At 42.7% G+C, this 23144-nt stretch overlaps 1 protein-coding gene across 7 annotated transcripts in view; it reads right to left on the bottom strand.

Moving 5' to 3' along the window:
• Window positions 1-21099, bottom strand: part of PPFIBP1 (PPFIB scaffold protein 1) — a 174650-nt gene extending 153551 nt beyond the window's left edge. For 6 of the 7 annotated variants that reach the window (XM_024733400.1, XM_024733406.1, XM_024733404.1 and 3 more), the window contains exons 1-2: window positions 21015-21099; window positions 15476-15539 (exon numbers count right to left, since the gene is read on the bottom strand). The gene's annotated coding sequence lies outside the window, so the exon portion shown is untranslated. The remainder of the gene's footprint in view (window positions 1-15475; window positions 15540-21014) is intronic. The other variant, XM_024733401.1, reaches the window with a different exon arrangement.
• Window positions 21100-23144: the final 2045 nt, after the last annotated feature.

Below are 23144 nucleotides of genomic sequence, written 5' to 3'. Positions count from 1 at the left end.
CTCGTTCATGATTTATTTCCCATAGCTCCAAGCAGCACCCTGCAGCTCACCTCTGGCCCTTCCTTTCCTGGATAGGCTTCCTCCATCTTTTTCTTTTCCGTTTTTTAAAACTTCTGGTTCTTTGAAAGTTTCTCTCCTGATGACAGTTATTTCTCTCTACACAGGACTGCGTTTCCTGGCCAAGAAACTTTTCTCTATTCATCCTTTGCAGATGTGTCACAATGAAAAGTCATAGTTGGAGATTCCTCATCTGAACTTTCCAGAACGCCAATGATAAATGCACATGTGCAGGCATGTTTAGAAAGATGGAGAAGCCAGAGGAAGACACGCACAACGTGACAACTTTCCTTGCCCCCAATTAGGATGTCTGCTCCTTGCACTATCAGATCTCCTGAGACCCCAGGGATCACACGGAGAAAGGTCATCCAAGTGGAGGGTTCGAGAAGATACACTGCGCGCGTTTGACAGTCTCCCCTTCAGCCTTTCCTCTACGGCAATCACTACGCTGCATTAATCTCCTTCTCGGCTGAGGAAACCTGGAGAGCTTTTTATTTCGTGCCGTCTCCCACTTCTAGGCAATACACTAAAGCAGCTGGTAAATCATGCAATTACCAAATCATCACATCCCTCCAAGAGGTTCAGAGATGTGTGTTTTTAATACAGAAGCTAAGGCCAAGAACAGCTGCATAAGAGACAGTGACCTATTTATCTCTCCACTCCACCCATGGTGGAAACAGGTTGGGAATATCTCCCATGACCTGGCGTTACAGAGTTCCTGCGTGATAACGCAGACTGAGGCAAAGAATACAAGGGCTACTTCACTGCTGAGGGGGACTCACTGGAAGTGAGGTCCATAGGTCAGGATACACAAACTCTATCACCTTTGCTGGTGCCAGGCCCGAATCATCCACAACACACCCAGACTATGAAGATGATGGGTCGGCAGAACCCACCACCTCCTTCACTTACTAAAAGATAGAAAATGCTGGGGAACAGTGCTCATTTTTGCAATATGGCTTGATCTGCAGTTGGAAAGATATTACGTACAACTTTGGCCTTGTTTACTCATCTCACTCACCCACAAACCATGCCAGACAGTTTCAGACGCTTGCTGAGCACAACTGGCTTTTGGAAATGCCAGAAAACTGATTCGTTTTTTCAAAGTACATTAACTTAACCTTTGAAAATGTGACTCCTAAACCATTATCCTCAACCATGACTAAAATACTGTACCAGGTAACTTCGACAGAACCTATACTCCACCATGTTTGCCCTCCAACCGTAGGGTCCCCTGGAATGTTCTGAGTTTCATGGTCTGTGTGCCTTTCCTGCCTTTTGTGGTGGTGACCCACCAATCCTATAAATTCAACATGAATTAAATACCCCAGAAACAACTGCCTTCATGTACACATATGATGAATATGCCAAACATGGAGTAATTCATGCTTGGGAAAAAGTATTCAATTATGCGTCAGCCGTTTCACAAATATAGAAGCTGGCCCCTGCTATACCATAACCAGGTGTAAATATTATCCAAGTGTCTCAAACTTCGGAGAGGCTAGAGATCGGTTTGATTTATCATTAACGAAGGGGTATGACCTCTTCCTTCAGTTTTGCTAAGGGATGCAAACTTTCTAACTTTGCAGATAAAGCGACTTACCATACTGCTGGGATTCTGCTGCTACATATTTTGTCTGTTTCTCTCTTAAGGGATTAGATTCTCTGGGACAGGGTAGTGGTCACTACTGTGCTCCAACCAGACCCCGTTTTTAGGGCCAGTGCACCCATCCTCAGCTGCTGCCGGCTCACAGGGAAGGTCCTCAGCCAGTGGCAGGACACAGCTTCACCCAAAGTAATGCCCCCAGAAGGGGTGGCCAGGTGCCAGCCACGGGCTGATTCAGGGATACATAGGTCCAGCTCTTTGCCTCAGTCAGAGACAACTGGGCAGGGCCACCCCAGCTCCAGAGCTCACCATAAGGGCAGCTGGGGTCTCAGTTATACCCACACTGCCGGTCAGCTTGTCCTCTGCCCAGCCCTGCTGCCTTCTTTTCCTCACCCCTAAACTCCTTCAGCATCCAACTCCTGGTGCGCTTCCAGCCAATCCAAAAACAGACAAGCAGTTTTCTAAGTGTAGAACGTTATTTTTAAAATCACACTGAGGAAGTTACAGGCCCCAGAGGGACATGTTCTATCAAAGGTCCTGTGAAGGCTGAAGACAGTCTTTGAAAAATACTTGTGATTCCGTTTAAAAGTTACACATTTTGATAATCAGCTCAGACCACTTTCTGAACACCAACCCAATGCAGTCACCAGGGACAGGAGTTTAAATAATGCCCAGGAGTATCACAGTTTCACAAGGGAGGTGAGACATCGCCAGGCGAGTGATCTGTGCATTACAACATCACATGACGTGGTACTGGAAACTGACACCAGACCACAGGGGGCTGAGCTACGGTTTTTACCCTTGCCCATTAGAGTATACCCCCTCCCCACGTAAGACACACATGCTTCATAAGCTGCATCAGAGGAAATCTTTACTCTAAAGCCACCTGAAGAGCACAGTGCCACACAGATGTATGACAATGAGTCCTGAACACTTTATTCCCAACATTCCAAACTTTTAATAACAGGGAGCAATTCCTAGAGCTGATCGATTATTGATGACTTTGTACTCTTTACTGTATCCCCGAGAAAGCAGATGGCAGACAGGCCTGCGCAGGAACCAAGAGCTACTGCTACCACGTTGCCCAGGAGGCAGCACACCATCTCCCAGATAAACCTCAAGGAACTACCTAGTCATCATCCAGGCTCTAGTCCAGGTTAGGGTCCAGGGATGGAGTTAGGGATGTCACAGGAGTAGAAATCAGAGGAAAAGCAGGTGCTTGCATCTTATTACCAGAGGTTTGGATTCAGAATGTTAAAAATGTAGATAATGTATTCTCTATAAAAAAATTCAACTTAAAATCATACTACTGCTTAATGTTTTATAGCTTTTCACACACTGTCTCATCTGACATTCACAGCTCTCCCTGCAAGCGCTGGGCTGGTATTTTTATCTCAACTTTATGCCTGGTTAAGTGACTTGCCCAGGATGACACAGCTGATCAATGTTGGGATCAGACTGCAGATTCTTGGTTCCAAGGTCCTTTCATATAAAATTCTGCCAATTTGCAATTTGTCTACATATTTCTCCAGGCTTGTGTACAAAGCCCCAAAACCTTGTCTCCCTCCTTCTGCCTTTATGGCTCCCACCTTCATACTACAGACCTATACTTCATGGGAACAAGGACTACTGATGGCATGGGGTCCTGAACAGGGTCACAAATCACCACCAAAGGTCTCTCTGTCTCTCAGTGACTCCAAACACTCCAGACTCTTTGTTGATACAGACCACAGCTTCTGGAATACGGCTGACAAGAGACTAGGGGATCAAGTTATACGACTACCAGTGTTCAGTGTCTGTGACTAACCTGCTTCATGTCAGTCTCATACACAAGAGGGGAAAAAAGAAGAAAATGCTTTAAACAGTTCACCAATTTCCTAGACACAATCATTGTTCTTAGGAAAGCCTTCCTACCCTCGTCAATAGGTTTTGCTGCTGTTATCCGAGGCACTTGGTGGATTTTACTCTTGCCAAGTTGGCATTCTGTTTCTGCAATACAAAAATGCTGGGACTAAAGAGATCAGGTGAGGATGTTATGGTTTCAGGACCAGAAGCAAGCAGGTGGATGCATTACAGCTTGTGGACATGCTAATGAGAGCTAATTACTCTACCGACTCCACAAAAGCCAACCAGTAGCAACAAGAAATGCCTGGTAAAACTTGCTGGGTTCTCAGGCTTTGTTCAAAGAGCTGGTGCCAAAATGATCTGGCTGAAGTGATGGGCACAGGGCTGAACTGGATTGTTATCTCAGGATCACAAAGCCTAGTCTTTACTCCTTTGTATCCTGTAAATCAGTAGTCAGGTCAGCACCAATTTTATTCTTCCAGATTTAACCTACTCTCTTAACCCTTAGCACCGCTACCCACTCTGCCCCCAAATGTCCACTTTGGCTGCAAATTAAGAAATCAAACGATGGGCCTGGAATTTTAGGAAAACAATTGCCTACTGACCCTTAAAATTGGGTGTGGCATTTTATAATGTACTGCACTCCGTTTGCAACATTCGCAAGATTTGGCCAACAGTTCACTCACTTTAATCCTCGAACTCAAGACATAAAAAGGGAACTGAGAAATCATGTAAAATTCACTTACACACTGATACTTAACTATATCCATGTTTCTCGGAAAGCATATACATACGGTATGAACTATATAAAAGCACAACTCTAATTTATGAATTTATATAAATTACATTTTTAAAAGGCTTTCCCATCCTTGTCTCTCTACTGCTACTAAAGAGAGGGCAGGGAATGGAAAAACCACGAAGCTACAGATCTAAATTTCTCAGAATAGGAATGAGAGCATTAGTTATTAACCCAATAAAGCCCCATCCTTATTAACTTTTCCCCATTCCAATACTAGGTTGATGTATTGTTGAAAATGCAATCACGGCTTCAGGGCCAGAAAAACAAGACGGTCCAGGGCATATTTTAAAGAAGACTCCCAAAGGGTGTTATCTTTAACTCCATAGAAACAAGACTGCACTGGATTATAATTCTACAATAACAACATTTATAATTACTTGGCTCAATTTATTAAAATGGACAAGTCTGAATAAACATACAGTGGAAGTTAAATGGCAAGACAACCCTCACGTTGAGATTCTTTAGTCAGAAATAGCAATAATATTAGCAAAGTTTTTTTTTAAGTGGTTAACAAGGTCTAGCGTAAGGACCAGTCAGATCTAACCCAACTTTTATATGGTATGAAAAAATGATTTATTTAACAACTCTTCTCCTAAGTTATTTAACAACTTTGTATTTTCTTGTGTTTTTCTATAACTTTAACACTGCTCTGTTACCTGAATGTTTATGATACATGGACAAATAACAGCTAGATGAATAATGTCAAAATTCTCAACTATGTGTAAAGGAATGCCTGAGTTATTGCCCTTCTAGAGAACTGTCTGTGCTTTGTACATAAACACATAGACAAAGCATGTTTTATTTTGGCTGTGAGTATAGTCCTAAACTGGGGGTTCATCAGGAAATTCTCCAAGCAGAAGGATTTCAGAGAAGTACGCGACTTAGCTACACCAGAAAAGAAAATCTACTGAACAGGAAAATAAGTAGGGCAGATAAAGAAACGCTTCTTGCCCTTAAATATAAATAACATTTACTAAAATTTCACAAGTCTGAGCAGGTTTACCAGCTATTCTGAAACTTTTAAACAAAAAAGAACAAAGGCATTTTCAGCACTGAGACTAGGAAACAATCGTTACTGAGCTTCCACAATGAATGGGCCAGGTACTGTGCTGGGCATCTTGCATGTACTATCTCAATTTAATGTTCCTACAAGGTAGACACTGTTGTTCCCATTTTAGAGACGCAAAAACCAATTCAATATGCTAAGACATGACTATCTTAGGATTCCAACCAAGATATATCTGACTCGAAAACCTAAAACAGTTGCTGCTACCCTCTGCCCAACAGCATCACCAAGAAATTACACCAAGAAATTACAGTGATGGAATTGTTTCATAAGCTCCAGATTTTAATTATGCTTTTATTGAGTCGTGGTTTCCTCCAAATTAACGGAGATGAAAATAGTGTTTAACCTCATAAAGTTGAGGTGAGAAGCATATTAAAAAGCCCGAGTGAAACGAATGTGCAGAACAGGTGAGCACTGGTTGTTACTGCTACCACCCTCTTCGGGCTTCGGCTAATGCAGCTGGTGACCTGCAAGTGAGCAGGGCTGTGGGCTCCCGCGAGCCCACTGCAGGGCAGGAAGCCACCTCCAGAGGCCGAGCAGCACACAACCTGAAGCCAGAGAGAATGGACCTTGACGGCGAGGAGTAGACAGGCCCCGTCTCGGGCTCAGTCTACCTTCTCCTGCACTAAACAAACAAATCGTTGTGGGCCAACTCTGTGCCAGGCACAGCCACAGGTGGCTCAGCAGATGCTGGTCCCAGGTGCTCAGCCACTTGGGAATCTCTGGAAGGCCCCCTGCCTGCTGAAGCTCACTCCCACCCTGAGAGAAAGGACATTTAAAACAAAACCGAATGGGTGGGGTCCCAACGAGAGCCTCATCCTTTCTAATCAACTTTCCCTATTCGCTCTCTCTCTCTCTCTCTCTCTCTCTCTCTGTCTCACTCACTCACACACACACACACACACACACACACATACACACTCAGGCTCATATGAAGGGTTTCCATGGTACATAGTGGGTGCCCATATTAGACCAAGCACTTTTATCCTCATTAGGAAACTCGACAGCAGTCTACTTTGGGACAGAATTTTAAACACTGATGACTCAGTATGGTGACTTCCAGAGCAGAAAGGGTTCATCTGAATATAGATGAAGGAAGGTCGAAGATCCCCAGTGGAAAAGAAAATCAACAGATTTGACTACATAAAATTTTTAAAATTCTGTATCACTAAAAACAAAAATTTTTTAATCAGAAAAATTAGGGAAAAAAACTAGGTGAAAATATTTGCAGTAACTATGAGAAAGGGTTAATAAGGGTAAATAAATGAAATACATAAACTAGAGTTTATGACAAATGAGAATAACACTTAATTCCTAATTGATAATATGGGGAAAGTATATAAACAGTTTGTTAAACAGGAAATACGGTCAACAGTCATATACATGTTTGACCTCATAAACAGCAAATAAATAAAAAAGAAAAATGAAATACCTTTTCTACTAGAAAGTTATCAAATGTTATTAAAATGAGAATATCACTGCTAATGGCGGCAAAAATTAGTAGAAACTTTTTGGCAACTGATATCTACATGGATCAAGATATCCAGGCACTGTGACCCACACCCTTTGGTTCTACTTTTGGTCATCTCTTGTAAAGATGGGAATGATCTGAAATACAGAAAGATGCTCAGCAAACACTGAAAACAGGCTGTATGTGCTGGATGGGATTAAATAAATCATGAAACACCCATAGATGGAACATCTCACAGTCCTTAGAAATAATATTTAGAGATATTATAGTAGTGTGAGGACATGCAAATAAAACAATGTTAAAGGGAATTCCCCAGCAGTCCAGTGGTTAGGACTCCATGCTTTCACTGCCGTAGGCCTGGGTTCAATCCCTGGTCAGAGAACTAAGATCCCGTAAGCCCCACGGTGCGGCCAAATAAATAAATAAAAATTAATTGGGGTTTCCCTGGTGGTGCAGTGGTGGGGAGTCCGTCTGCCGATGCAGGGGACACGGGTTCGTGCCCCGGTCCGGGAAGATCCCACATGCCGCGGAGCGGCTGGGCCCGTGAGCCTGCGCGTCCGGAGCCTGTGCTCTGCAACGGGAGAGGCCACAACAGTGAGAGGCCCGCGTACCAAAAAAAAAAAAAATTAATTAAGTAAAAATAAAGTGGGACACAAAATTACACACTCAGAATATTTCAAATATGGAAAAAAATACATGAATGAAAAAAATGGAAGGAAACACAGCAAAGGTAGTTGTACTTTTTTGTGGCAGGAATACTGAGGGCTATCTTTTTAAAATTGTGTCTTCTTTATGTTTTTTCTATACTAACCAAATCTTCTAGAAGGCTCATATATTACTTTTATAATTACAAAATCTTTTAATAACAGCCTCAACTTCAAATCCAAAAAAAAAAAAAAAAAAGATGTAAATCCAAAAGCTCTCCAAGCCTATACACACCAAAACACTGTGCAGTAGACGGGTAAGGCAGTAAGCAGGGGGAAAGGGGCTTTGTTTTAAACTTATAAACAATAAGCTTCTTGATGTGGAAACAAAAACTTTTCATGTCCCACTTATCAAAACACATTTTGGAAATTCACTAACCAAAACATTCTCCATCAGAGGATTTAAACCCACACACCAAAATTATCTCCACAGAACAAACCAGTTAAGGCAAGCAGGAAGTTTATCAGGAAAACCCTAAAAATTAATACTTGTTTTTACAGCTTTGATAAATCCACGCCAGCTCATGTTAGTACACAGTGTAACACACACAGTCTCCAGGGAGTCTGTCACTTCTAAACAAGAGAGCATGAAATCCTTTAACACACACAATCTCCAGTGAGTCTGTCACTTCTAAACAGGACAGCATGAAATCCTTAGCATAAGGCTTTTCCTCAGCAAGAATCACAGATATTCTGAAATTAAGCTTTTTGGGGTTTGCCCTCCCAAAAGCTGATTTTGCAGTCTTTGAGATTGTTTTCTTAGAGTAACAGTTAACTATGTCGAGCTCTTTGTATTCATTCATTATCTTATTTCATCTTCAGGGGCCTACAAGGCAGGGTTTCTCAGCCTCAGCACTACTGACATTCGGGGCTGTTTCTTTGTTGTGGGAAGGGGCCTGTCCTGTGCATTGTAGGATGTTTAGCAGCATCCCTGGACACGATTTACTGAATGTCAGTCTTCCCTCCACCCCTAGTTGCGACACAAGGCATATTTCCTGACATTGCCAAATGATTACTACAGGGCACAATCACCCCAGTTTAAAACCACTGCTACAAACTATGTACTATTGTTGCCCCCATTTTACAAGTGAAGAAACAGACACAGCTATAGGTTCATCTAAATCCACAGCCCAAGATCAAAAACTATCCTGTCTTTGTGCACAGGTAGGAGGTCTATCTTACAATATAACTGATACTACTTGAGTCCCCTTTGCATCCCCATGGAGCCTCGTCTAGGCCCCAATGCATATTGGCCGAATGAACCATTACTTTCATCACTTAAACATTCATTGAATCCCTACTGGGTAGCAGGGCCTGGCAACAAAGGCACAGTCATGGCCTTCAACAAGTATATAATCTATTTGAAGAATTAAGATATAACCAGAGATAAGCCATTTGGAGCATCCGTTTTGGGAAAAGCTTTCGGTTTCCTCATCTGTATGATGGAGATAATGCTAACGTCGCCCTCATATTTAAGTGAAATGGAGCGAGCAAAGTTCCTAGCACAAAGAATAACTTCAAAAAAACAACTACATACCAAGTGCATGGTAATCCACAGGCACAGGCATTGGCAGAATCATGGCATCTCAAAATCACTGGGCTGGAAGGAACCTTCACAAACAACCTGAACTCATCACCCACTTGGTACTTTAGCATTTAGAACTCTAAAAATTCTGCTTCCAGCAGAGTTTGCAGGCTGAGCTCAGACTGAGGCTCTCAGCAAGGGTCTCCCAGTGAACTACTTTAAGGGGGCCTAGAGGAAAGAGGAGGGTTTAAGCAAAGAGAAAAACAACAGGAAATGTAGAAGGCTGAGTGGACCTAAAGCGCTCCAGGGGTGCAGAGCCTGGGTCTGAGCACAGCCAGCACGAAGACAAGCTTGGAGAAACAGGCCAAGATCAGATGAGGTCACAAGTGACACAGTGGTGACACTGACCAGGTGAGACCTAGTAAATTTTTCTCCTAAAAAAGCAACGAACGGCTAAAAAACAAAAAAATAACATTAAAAAAACCCAAGGGCTGCTACAAAGCATACACCCAACTTACATTATGAAGTTGGAGAACTTAATTTCTCAAATTAAAAGGTCAGAGTTCCAATTGCTTCACAGCATTCCCCGAGAACAACAGAAAAATACGTGCTCTAGATCTATGCAAGTGAAGGTTTTGCCAGAACAAGGAGTCAATTTTCCTCCCCATGTCCACAGGTCCTCCTGTTCTCTAGGGCACCAGCATAGCCCAAGGAAACAAGAGCCCAGAGAAGCCAGATCTTCTCTTTGTTAAATCTGAATTTTCAATACGTGAAATCTCCAAAACATTTACGTACTAGCACAAATTTCTTAAATTACTGCGTAGGTCAAACCAAACCTGTCTGCAGGCAGTCTTCATCCCAGGCCCACCAGTGTGAGAACTCCGCTGCAAGCCAGAGCCCGCAGGAGATCAAAGCAAGGACCAGGCAGGGCAGGGTGGCCTTGTACCAAAGGTTTATTTGGAAGATGTGTCTGGCGACGAGGTGCAGAATACAGGGAAGAGACTAACTGCAGGGTCTATGTCAGAGTTGATGGGGATGTAAACCAAGGCATTGGCGGAAGGAATGGAGAGTGGTTCAGAAAACACTTGAAAGGCAAATACGACAGTGCTGATGGCCAGGATGGGGGTCTCTAGGATACCACACGCAAACCTGACCCACTGTAAACTTTGATAATGAAGCTGAGACTTTAAGAGCAGAAGGTAGCTCAGGCTTAAAATTGAGCTCTTTGACTTCCAAGAACCAGGGCAATCTTCACGGACTTGTAACCTGTAGTCACACACAGAACCAACCCCAGGCTCAGAAACGCCCCACACCTGGTTTAATGCTCTGCTGTCATCATCAAGATTCCTAATGACGGAAACTTTGAACTTGTGTTTTGTAAATGAGGTCAAGATTCCTAATATTTTAAACTTTGAACTTGTGTTCTGTAAATGAGGTCTGATGGCACAGTGGACCGTGCATGTGAGCAGAGGAGATCTGTTTAATACGTGTGGCCACCATTCCTTGCTGCCCTATTCATAACAGTGTTTGCAGGGCCCCATAAGCACAGAATTTCGGTGGACCCACGATGCATGGACTTCAATAAGACTCAAAGCGAGTTCAAGGTAAATGTGTTACAAATGCAACTGAGTAAGCAGGTGGGTGGGTGCTGACAGCAACAAGAGGTCATGCTCTCCATTCAATCCAGAACTTGCTGTACATGTAGAAACAAGGCAGTGTCTTTCTAAGAAACACTAACAACCAAAGAATCCTTTCATATCCTCTCTTACTCCTGTTACTCCCCTGTATTAATCAACCACTGACACTGAAGATGACGGCACGGAAGGAAAGACAGAGCAACCCATGGTTCTTTTTCCTTTCAGTCCTTCCTTCTATAAGCCGAAGATTGATAGACTGTGCAAATGGAGACGTGAAGTAAGGGTAGTCAGTTTTGTGCAGTGTTTCTTCTGTTCTGGTAGGAAGAATATACAAATGCATTTACAAACTACAAAATATTATGAAGTGTGTGACTTCAATAATTCTGCATACGTGTTAAACACTCTTATATTTGCATTTAATACTGGCATTGCATAAAATAAAGATGAACAATGAAATTCATGTTGATAGTTTTTAACTTTCCTTCACTTAGAATGACATTAAATGGCAAATAAACACCATGATGAGTAAAGAGAGAGACTATGGGAGGAAAGGAAAAGCTTTTATGTTAGTACCTTTAACAGCACTTTTTCCTGCTTTTTGAACAAGGGGCCACACATTTTCATCTTATACTGGGCTCCACTAATTATGTAGCTGGTCCCACTGAGAACCACTGAACTCAAGAATATTATGCCCATCTAAATACGCTGCCCACGCTTGGATACGTTTTAACTGACACCATTCAAAGCAACCCCCAAAGGACCCACCTATGGATTGATGGCAGTGGTGCTGATTTTTAGTACCACACTCTTAATTATTAGATTGCTTCAGTCCTTTTCTCATCCCACTCATGTCATTGCAACAACAAATCTGCTGAAACACCGCAACCCAATGTCTTTCGGCCAAAGATCTTTCTGGAAATAATCAGTTAAACTGAAGATTAAAGACCTTACCAGGAGCAGCATGTAATGCAGAGGTCTCTCTGCTGGACAACTCCCCCTTATAAAGTATTCCCTGGTGCTCTGGTGGTTCAGTGTTAACCAAACCCAGGCTGCTTCCCATCACTCAGGACGCTCAGGTTTCCCCTGACAAGTTGTTCTGTGAACCATTCAGTGTGGTGTCTAAAAATTCCTCCTTCAAATACAGTCAAGTTTTCCTTTGTCTCATTTCATTCTCCTCTTCTTTTCTGTGCCACTACTTTCCACTTCAATAAATTAATTTCCTGCCTGGAGACACATCCTGGCAAATGTGTCAGTTTGCATTGTTTAGATGAGAGACTTCTGTCATTCTTTCAAATGTTTCCTCTGTCCCAATAATCCTGGAGACCCAGGCTCTCAGGAGCCTGAGTGACTTGTCTATGAATTTCCTCCCACCGTCTCCTATTAGACTGAAGGAAAAAAAAAAAAATGCAGACTCCCTGGGGTGAACTCACTCAGCTCTTATCTCTTCCAATCACATTTTCCCCCCAATTTCCCCATCCTTTCTTCCATTCCATCTGAAGGAGCACTCTTACAGATTTCAAAGCTAACCCGCACTCTCCGCCTAATTTCAATCTATCCCTCTCCTTCTCCCCTCTTGTTTGCTGCTTTCATATCACCCTCTCTGCCTGGACCTTCCTCAAACCCACGCTGTCAGAGCACGTTACCTCCTTGCTCAACTCCTTGAAAGGCTGGGCTAACGGGACAGCCTGAGGTTCATCACCTCCCATGTACTTCTCAATCTTCTGCATTCTGGATTCCACGTCTACTGTGCTGAAACTGCTCTCCCAGCTCACGAATGGCCAGACGGCTGGACCAGGGGCCGTTTCTCAGACCCGTCCTTGTAATGGGTCTGCGGCACTGGATGGCGTGGACGGTCCACTTGTGTTGGGTGTGCTTCATTCCCTTGCCACCATCAACCTCCACCTCTCTGGGCATTCCTGCTCTGTCACTTTTAATAACTTTCCTTTGGCCTGACCATGTTCCAATGTCAAGAGTTCCCTGAAGGTTGTGTACTTGTTTCTTTTTTTATTCTGCATCCTCTTCTTTGGCGAGTTCACCTACTCTCGCTCTTTAGGTAGCAGCCCTATGGAGATGGTCCATCACTCGAGGGACTAAACTCCAAACCTGAATTTCTAAATGCTTGCTTAACATCCTCATGTGAATAAAATCAACTAACAATTCTTAATAGCTTTTTACATGCCATGTACAAGTGGTTGAGGATACTGACCCTGGAGACTGTACCTATCTGCATTTAAATCCTGAGTCCTGTGACTTCCCTGGTGGCGCAGTGGTTAAGAATCTGCCTGTCAATGCAGGCGATGTGGCCTGTGAAGATCCCACATGCCGCGGAGCAACTAAGCCCGTGAGCCACAACTACTGAGCCCACACGCCACAACTACTGAAGCCCATGCTCCACAACAAGAGAAGCCACCACAGTGAGAAGCCCGTGCACCGCAACGAAGAGTAGCCCCCGCTCGACACATCTAGAGAAATCCTGCGCGCAGCAATGAAGACCCAACACAGCCAAAAATAAATAAATTTATAAAATAAATAAATAGATAAATAAATAAATCCTCAGTCCAACACACACAATTGTGTGGCCTTGGGAAATTCACTTAGCCTCTCTGTGTCTCAGATTTCTCATCCTGAATAAGAACAGTACCTTTTCTCAGGGCTGATGTAGGGATTAAATCTAAGTTAAAATATGTATGACACTTAGAACAGTGCTTGGTACATACCAAGTGCTATGTAAGCATTAGCTATTATTATCGCTGTGGTGGTTATTCTCCTAAAAACCCAGTGAGACAGGGTCTATGATTTTACGAGTTTACACCATGAGAAAATGAAGGTAGGTTATTGTGGGTCATGATGGAATCTCAAACTCCAGATGATCAACTCTTAATTCACCATATTTCCCATTAAAATTTAACTTTTGCTGTGTGCCTTTCTTCAGGTTGTTCTACCCCTCCCCCCTCCCCCTGCCCCTCCTAATACCCCTCCTAACATTTAACATACTATTCCAAGAGTCATTTTTATAAAGTAATAGTTCTCAGGTCCCTCCCCAACTTACACACTAAAAAAAAATCTCATTTTAAAGCATTATGTCACTCTTTTTAAACCCTCTGAGATCTGGCTATCGTGTATCTTACCTCTCTTAACAATAGTGATCTTTCCATCTTATCTCTCTCTGACACTAATCTAATTATATTCTACACTTTGCTCCAAATCCAAGCATAATCATTCCCCCCACTGCCTCCTCAAAAATTCCTACTCATCCTTCAAGGCCCATTCAAATCCCACCGCCTCTAGTGGGATCCCACTAAACCCAATCCTTTGCTCAAGTTCACAGCCCAATGTGCTCTCTCACGGCACAGTCTTCCACCACCTACCTTCAAGAGGCCCAACAAATTGACTTTTTAAACTTTAATACTTTTTACATTTCAAGAGTAATGCATGAGTGTTGTAAAATAAACATTAATATGCTATAAAAAAAATTAAAGGTCCCTCAACTTCCCTGCCATCGTCATCCCAACCTCCACAAACCACCCCATTTAGCAATGTTTCTCCTACATTCACAAATATAACTTATACACGTATGCTTGGTGGCTTTTTGTTCTTAAAATACATATCACAGACATCTGTTTAAGTCAGTATATTTTTCCCCAATTTTTTAACAACTAGTTTTCCAAATCTGTTTTTTACTATTGTTATGTGTAAGGAGGGTCACCCCATTTCTGCCCCCATCTCCTGTATATGCATATTCTTAAGGATAAAGACCATGTTTTATTCGTCCTTATATCTCCAAGAGGACCTTGTACCAAGACCAAGAATTGCTTAACAAATGTTCAGTGAAATAGTAAAAATATCTGTCATCGATCCAGTGTTCACTGTGTGCCAGGACGACAGCTGTTGATGCTTCACATATATTGCAGGTAATCCTCATTACCCACCCGATTATTCCCATTTCACAGAAGACAAAATCACACAGCTCATAAGGACAGGAGACTCTAATCTATAATACATTTGTCTGACTCGGGAGCCCACCCCCTTCATCTCTATGCTTACAGATAATAAAACGGTCATAAGAATACCCTTTGCTTTTTCAACCAAGGTTGGAGAACAGAAAAGCTCCAAGTATTCTGGTGTAGGCAGGTGGGACTGAGGATAAGAGACGGGTGTTGTTTTGGAATGAATGTTAAGTACGTGGAGGCAAGTGGTTGCAGCCATAAAGCTAATCTACCATTCAGCCATTCAATCTGTTTACTGAGAACCTACTAGAAGTTGAATTACTTGCCTCCCCTTCTTAAGGCTCCTCACTACATTCTCCTTCAGTAATAGCTGCCGCCATTTGTTGAAAATCTATGTACCAAATTTGTCATTATTATTTCTATTCATAATTTCTAATACTGACGAAAATTCTACGAGACAAACATCAGTACCACATCTTACAGAGAGGAAAACTGAGACCCGAAGAAGTTAAATTTCTTGCCAAGATTAGACTGTAACGAATAGCCAAGCCAAGATTCAACTTGAGGGTCTGTAGGGCTCCAGAGTCCGAACCCTTATTCTGTCATCCAGGATGCTGCCTTTGAATTCTGAGAGAAAAGATGAACTATGACTTCTTTAAAATTTAAACTGTCAGGATCACATTTGGCTTCAAGTACCAGACCCAAGTTCTGTGGTTGAACCAAATGGAGATTTGTTTTTCTCAAAATAAATCAAGAGGTGGGCAGACTAGGTCTGGTACAGACGTTCCAGAAGGCCATCAGATTCCCAACCTGCTTACCCCTCAAGCTTCTCGTCTTTGGTCACAAGATGGCTTCTCCGCTTAGAAAACAGCATTCCTGCTCCTGGGAGAAAGAAGTACAAAGAAAAACAGCCTCACCGGCGAGCTCACAGAGGCCGTCGTTCCCTTATAAGAGTGTGTGGGAGAGCCCCTCCCAGTTACTTGCATCTCACTGGCCAGGACTATGTCACCTAGATACCACCCAGCTGCAAGGGATTCTGGGAAATCAACTTTTTTTTTTTTTTAAACTATCACGGTGAAAGGGTAAGCTGGGACAAAGTGAGACAGTGGCATGGACACATATACACTACCAAACGTAAAACAGATAGCTAGTGGGAAGCAGCCACATAGCACAGGGAGATCAGCTCGGTGCTTTGTGACCACCTAGAGGGGTGGGAGGGAGGGAGACGCAAGAGGGAAGAGATATGGGGACACATGTATATGTATAACTGACTCACCTTTTCATAAAGCAGAAACTAACACACCATTGTAAAGCAATTATACTCCAATAAAGATGTTTTTAAAAATTTAAAAATAATAAAATAAAATGGTTCAGCTGTAGAGAAAAAGTGGGCAGGATGGATATGACTGGGCATCTATCTGTGTCTGCTCCACAGGGTAATGTAGAATGTAAGTCACCCTAGAGAATCAAGGTACCCTGAGAAGAAAGCAATAGAAGAACCTTAAATCTGTGTTTAAAAGCCCCCTTGGTTGTGCAAAGTCACCCACTGATGGGGGTGGAGGCTGGAATAATGTGAAAATTTTACAGAAGCATCCAAGCAGCTGATCCAGAGGAAAAACACCAAGACCCTGGTGACTTCACAAAAACCGACCTGGCAGACTCACAGGTTCAATTAGTGTTTCCCGAGTCGTCACTATTTCCCTTCCTCCAACTCTCTCACTTGCCAGAGTTATGTTAGATGACAACCTACAGGCTCATTTGACTCTTCCATCATTCATCAGAAAAAGTAGAGAGAGTTCAAATTCCAATTCAAGCAAAATAAAATCCTCGACCATGTGTTGTTATGAGAAGCATTACCTTTAGAAAAAGATAATGGTTGCAGGGATATTATTTATGCAACTGCAGCCACACTAGCAAGTTAAGGAGACCAGAGTTTTAGCCTGTTTGCATTTTCTTTCAAATAAAGTAAGTTCAATAAACGTTCCTCATAAAAACCTCATACAGTTCTGTGATGGCGAGATTATATTTGTGAAAAGTACTATATATGGAGAGAAGGGTGACAGAAAGCCAGCAAAAGGACTTCTGTGAGCTATATCCTAGGCTCACAGGAAATACAAGATGACATAGCCAGATTCAATGGTATGGTTCATAGTTACATTCATAGCATGGAAGAGGTAAAACCGTTTCCAACGGGCCCACCTACTTCTTCCCAAGAACTACCTTGCTTGCCTAAAGAATCCGGCCACTTACTTATGAATGGACTTGCCACTGAAAACAGCATCTTTAGTCTCTCTCTCACCAGGTACAATTAAGTTTTCCTTTGTTAACCAACACACAACACGAGGAATCTGCATGCCTGCTCCCTTGAATTTGCATCTGCTTTTTTTTGACAAATGCTTAATTTCTCTAAGTTAAAGGAGAGGTGAAAATACCTAGCCTTACTCTGGAGTTCAAAGGGTGTCCATAAAATCTGTGGCCAGCCCCCAAAGTTATGGTACTTGATCTTCTTCCTCCACGGTCCACATTTGAGGCATGAGCCTCTACCAGACTGACTGATAGTCAATGCAATCTGAGTTTGTACAATTCCTTCAGTCATGGGCATTTTTAGGTGCACCTCTATACAGAAACCACTCCACGGTCTTTCTATTCTGAACTCACTACATTTGCCAACAAAAACAAGGATGTGAATGTGGGCCAGTCAAAATGTGAGTCACACCAAGTTCTAGGGAGACACGCAACCAAAGTGCAGTAACAAACTGTGACAACACACCCACCTGGATCACTCAGACTCCAAACCCACATTTCAGAAATAGAAGCTCTTCAAGGAGCACAGGCTGGTAGAGGTTTCACTCAAACCCTCCTCTCCTTCAAACACCGCCTAACAAGTGTGCAAACTTAAAACTCCTGGCAGGGCCCACTTTTCCACCTAAAATCCAGTTGTTTGGTGTTTTAGATCCTTAAAAGTGGGAAAAAGTATTGAAGGGAAAGAAACCCTCACCACTTGGCTTTTTGAAACATTATCAACCAATGCCAAACTGGCATCAATAATTACTATACTTAAAATAAAGAGTGTAAAAGAAATAAAAGAGTCTTTGTATTTTCTAGGGTGGGTTAGTTCAGTTTCGGTTTTTTAATCCATTCGCTCCATTTAATAAAGCATCGGTCTTTATGGTGGTGATATATGTGACAAAAGCTGTAGGCTTTTGGCTAGGAAAATGGTTCTGACGTGCACTGCTATGAATTTGAGAAACAAAGGACATAACACACTACAGATGCAAAGAACTGCACGAGCCCAGAGTGGTTTTTGGATAGTGTCGATTTGGGGTCAGTTTGATGACTGATTTAATTGTGAAATTATCAACCTTTAGGTGAAGGGAAATGCTGGCCAGAGGACACTTTGTTCCCTTTGTCCCCAAACAACACCCAGTGTCACTAACCTTAACAGCTTTGACTCTCATACTTAAACCCATCTGTTCCACCATGGTTAGAAAACAATAATAAAATCATGGCTCCCTGAAAGATTTCACAGTTGGCTGCTCAACTGGGATTTTTTTCTTAATTTGAAAACTAATATGACTTTCTAGGGAAATCTCTGGGAATAAAGAAGTCATTATTGTGCCCTGTCTCTTGCCTATGTTTTCGCCTTGAAGGAATGTTTCTTTAATAAAGAATCAAGACACAGACCCAAATGTGAATAGATATTCATACATTTCATTCACTCATTCATTCATTGTTTTGAACAGGTAATTCAAATCAGGTCAGAAACATGTAATAAAAGACAGAATGATGAATGAAGTCTTCTTTCACAGTTGGAAAAATGTGCTATTTGTGATATACATATTTTTAAAAATGGGAGCTGAAAACCTCAAAAAGTTAATTTAACAAATTACCAACATAATCTAAATTAACTATAAAAATACAAATATTTCATGAATATGAACAACAGGTTTTAAAAAGAAGTCAGCTAGTCAGTAACTAAGGGGAAAATAATGACCTTGTTCTGATTTATCTCATGCTGGCACAGTGAGTGACAAAAAGACTACATAAACAGTTAATGAACTCTCTCTCACTGAACTTGTTTCCAAAAAATGTCTACAATGCCCTTGACATTAGGCACTATCGATCTGCAACAACAGTGTGCCCTGAATTTCAAGTCAACATCTGCCCACAAAGGCCAGATTATCATTTTTTTTCAAAGTAGCTATCGAAACTATCATAGTTGCTGGTCAAATAATTTAACCAAAACCTGATCGTACCTTTCTCAATAACTCAAACATCTTTCAAGTTTTGTCCTTTAAAAGCACCATGTTTTACGATACCACATCTGCCTCCTACACACAGATGGAAAAAGAGAAATACTGGTTAAAACTAAGTATGTAAAATTACTGTTACTCCACAAACTGTGAATGCAATTCAAAGCTTTGATACATTCAAGTCCCTAAGCCAGGACTCGCTTCTTGGAAAGAAGTATAAATCTGAATTTGGCACATCAGGATAACATCCTAAAGATACTACCTGACTGATTTTTGCAGCTCTGTCTTTCGGTATCACAAACAGCAGCCTGAATACTCCATCAGCCAAGGCTCCAGTGAGCTCACACCAGCCCACAGGAATTCTACCTCACCTCCTGCTCTTTCCTGCTGAAAAAGTACATTGGAAAATACCGTATGTTTTATGTACTCCCTACAGAACATAAACAGAAAAGACTTGGTCACCATTATTTCAGTGACATTAGGCAACTTCTGTTTCTTAGTCCAAAACACAAACCAAAATTAAAATGTTCTGGCCTTTCCAGTGAGGCATGCCTTGCCTTTGCAAAAAGCCTACTCTTAATCCACACTGTGCTAATTAAATTTTTCAAGAGCAATACAGATCCAGGTGTTTTATAAACAACAGCAGACAAAACACTTCTTTTTTTTTGCCCTGACACCTAAATGTCATCAGGCTAGAAAGAGGGAGAACCCCATCGACGAAGTCCTTTATCGCCACACTTCCCGACTTGGGTTTATTAGATGCAGTGATGTGGCTTCTTTCTTTCCTCCTCTCCCGGAAATGCCCTTACATACAGGCACCTGGGATGCAGCTTTTGACTCACAAAGAAGTCCACGCCCGTTTCCTCCCGACCTGGCAAGAGAAGGATCCTCACTGCTGAAGCACTCTGGTGAAAGAAAAGGGAAACTTGACTCAGAAGTCTCAGCCCAAACACTTTCCTTCTCCAAAAGAAAGAGCCTTCAGCACTGAGAAGGGAGGGTTCTGAGTAAGCTTATGACTCCATAATTTTTTCCCCAGAAAGTTAATCCTACCCAGTTAGTGGCCCAGGCACACAAAATCTCTAAACAAGAAACAGAAAGGATTTGAAACAGGAAATAAACACAAAATCAGAATTCTATACGTCCACTTATCAAAATACCATTTTGCTCCTGACTTGCAATTGCTTCCCCTAAATACCAAACTGGGGCACTAAATCAAGTTCTTCTTCTATTGCTCTCTGCACTTCTTATTGAAAGGAAGGATTTGTTTTGGTCCCACATGTTGAAAAATTCATGTTCCTCTAATTAAGAGTTTGTATGCCGCGCCTTCTGCCACATTTCCCTGTTAAAACTCGCTCCTCTAAAAAAGATCCATGAAAACAACTACCAGCCCTCATCCTTCTCTCAAACAGCCAAAGAAAACAGATCTGAAGATTCTCAGCAGCCTTCCTAAGCCCTCCAGAACACAAAGTTGGCAACCAAAGGAATTCTCCGTTAAAATATGAGTGAAAGAGAGCTGGCGTTGAAATGTGCCCCAAGAGACCGGTTTTCCCACAAGCTCATAATTAATACACCTCATGTGAATTTCTCACATCCTGACTGGACTGTATAAAAGGATTTTTTATGTTCCTATATAAGAATATATAAGAATAACGATGACAGACTTTCATTTAAATCAACATGGCCACAGGCGAGCTAAAAAAAATACAAAACTTTTGTTCTGTCTCCAAGAGCATAATTTTTGAGTCGATATTCCATAAACTTTTGGTGACATTTTAAAATAACCCCCGCCCCTACACACACACACACACACACACACACCACGTCTCTGATTGGGGGTCTCAAGTATTGCTAGGAGACTGGGGTGTGGAGGGTTTAAGTACCCAGACAAGATCTTACAGGTCCTATCCTGGAGGTATTCTTCACACATAAGCTAGTTGGGAGCCCCAGGAGTTAAGCCCTTACCCCACCCCCAAAAAAGTGCCCGTTCCCACTGGGAAACAGGAGGGAGCTGGAAAAGGAAATCGAGCGGCGAGAAGGAGCAGCTGCAACCACACAACGGTGCCACACTGCCCTCCGGTCCCAGAGAGGAGCCGAACTCCCTTACCTGCCTGAGCGAAGAGAGCCGCCGGCACGACTTGCAAAAGTTCTGGTTCACCTTCGCTCGGAGTTCAAAGCGCCGGCACTCTGGCCCCGCCCCAGGCTGGCTATCCCGAGTCCTCTCCCGCCCCGCTCCCGCCTTCCCCACCCTCTCGGCCCTACACCATGTCAGGAATCCGGGCAGGCACCGAGCTGGGAGCTGACATCACTCCCAGCCCCAGGTACCTCCCCTCCCTCGCGCCCTCTCCCCTCCCCGCCGCAGGAATGAGCCAAAGAGAGTGCGCGGGGGGGGGCGTCGGCGCGCCCCGCCTCGCGCTGATTGGGCCCGCGGACTGTCACTCCGAGGAGCCCACTAATTTTACACATTCCTCGCAGAGCCCGGCGAGGGCTGGAAGTGGGTGTAGATGGAAAAAAAATGCTGCCTTTCCTGCTCTAAGGGAAGGAGAATAATGGTACGGGGCAGATCCTTGTGGGTCCTGTTTTAAACTTCTCTTGGTGCATTTACCATCTCCCAGGTCAGAAACGAAACTAACCCACCCAAGCCCCCTTTTGAAGGAAAAACAATCGCCTCTGTGTCACGGGCAAGTCCGAGTCCGGCGGCGCGTGGAGCAGAAAATGGCTAGCTTGAAGTCAGGCAGATAAAAGAAACCGCCAGCTCGCTCTGCTACCCTTTTATCTTGGGACTGCTGGGCGTTCCCTTAGAAGGGAAATTTAGAACTTCAAAAGCACCTCGGGAAGATATGGAGGGGAATCCTCTGGATCGTTAACCAGGGGCGTTATCGACCGTGTGGTTGCTTTTGCTTTTAGCGACGAAAATCACAGCACGCGAGCTTCCAGGCAAATAAAATTGAACCTCCGAAGAAAAATAACTATTTACCTTTCTAAAGACCCTAAGTCTGCTGTTTTCCTGCACAACTGAAAAGGGGGGGAATCTCACAATTGAGTTCAACATGCCACATGAGAATAATTACTGTTGAATGAAACCAATTGCAGTGGCTGAGCTATCAATTAAGAATTAACTAACGTTTAACACTGGCGTATATCAGGCAGTGTAATACCCCTGGCTAACAGAACAGAAAGATTCTCAAGAAATGGGTCTTTCAGTTTGCCTAATAACTACTCCAAGGCAGGGCTGAATGGTGAAAAGTGGCCCTCTTTATATGAGATATAGATATATTATGCATCATCTTCTGGAATTACAATGAACTAATCATTGACTTTCTGTTGGTTTTTATTGTTTGTTTTTTGATGGATGACAACATGTCATACATTTCACCGTTCTGCCAAAGACTGTAGAAGGGATGTACAGCGTCCACCACTGTGTCTCATTTAATCCCCATAACCATCCTGTAAGGTGAGCGTCATTAGCCCCATTTTAACATAAAGGAATCAAAGGCTCAGCCAGGTTACATAAGTAAGTTGCTCCAGAACGCCCAGAACTGCAGTTGAAACCAAAGTTCATTCGATTCCGAAGCTATTTCTTCTCTTTAGAGTAGGGATGGCCCACAATCTACACGCACTCAAACACTGTAATGCTAAACATAATCCACAGACCCAGGCCAGTGCTCTCCTAGACCAACTTCTATACTCTCACCATCATGCTGTTTGTCAAGCCTACGCTATTCCAAGCTCCTAACATATTTCTGAATCCATTTTTTCCCCCCGCACTGTCTTTCTGTGCAAGATATCCAAATGAATTTGCTAAAACAGTTTGGTTTTGCTATCAACATCTTCCTCTAAATCAGGCCGCCCTTTCCCTGCAATTCTTAGCTGGCCATTTAAAACTCTCCCTGATCTGGCCTCTATGTACCTTTCCCACCTTATCTCCCACTTCAGTCCTGGGAAACATTCCACTACAAACAGGTCTACTTTCATCTCACCTGCTCGCCTACCTGGAATCCCCACTCTCTTCTGTGTGTGAGGTTTTTTGTTTTGTTTTGTTTTTGAGAACTTTTAAGATTTACTCTCTTAGCAACTTTCAAAGACGTAATACAGTATTATTAACTATAGTCACCATGTTGTACATTACATCCCTATGACTTACTTATTTTATAACTGGAAGTTTGTTCCTTTTGACCCCCTTCTTCTGTGTGTTAAGTCCCGCCCTTCTCTCAAACCCTAACGTCCTTGTCCTTGC

The sequence above is a fragment of the Neophocaena asiaeorientalis genome, unplaced genomic scaffold, assembly GCF_003031525.2.
Source record: "Neophocaena asiaeorientalis asiaeorientalis breed wild unplaced genomic scaffold, Neophocaena_asiaeorientalis_V1.1 scaffold150, whole genome shotgun sequence".
In the NCBI taxonomy this organism is placed as follows: domain Eukaryota; kingdom Metazoa; phylum Chordata; class Mammalia; order Artiodactyla; family Phocoenidae; genus Neophocaena; species Neophocaena asiaeorientalis.
Note: the sequence above shows the minus strand (reverse complement) of the source record. Positions and strands in the feature narration are given on the sequence as shown.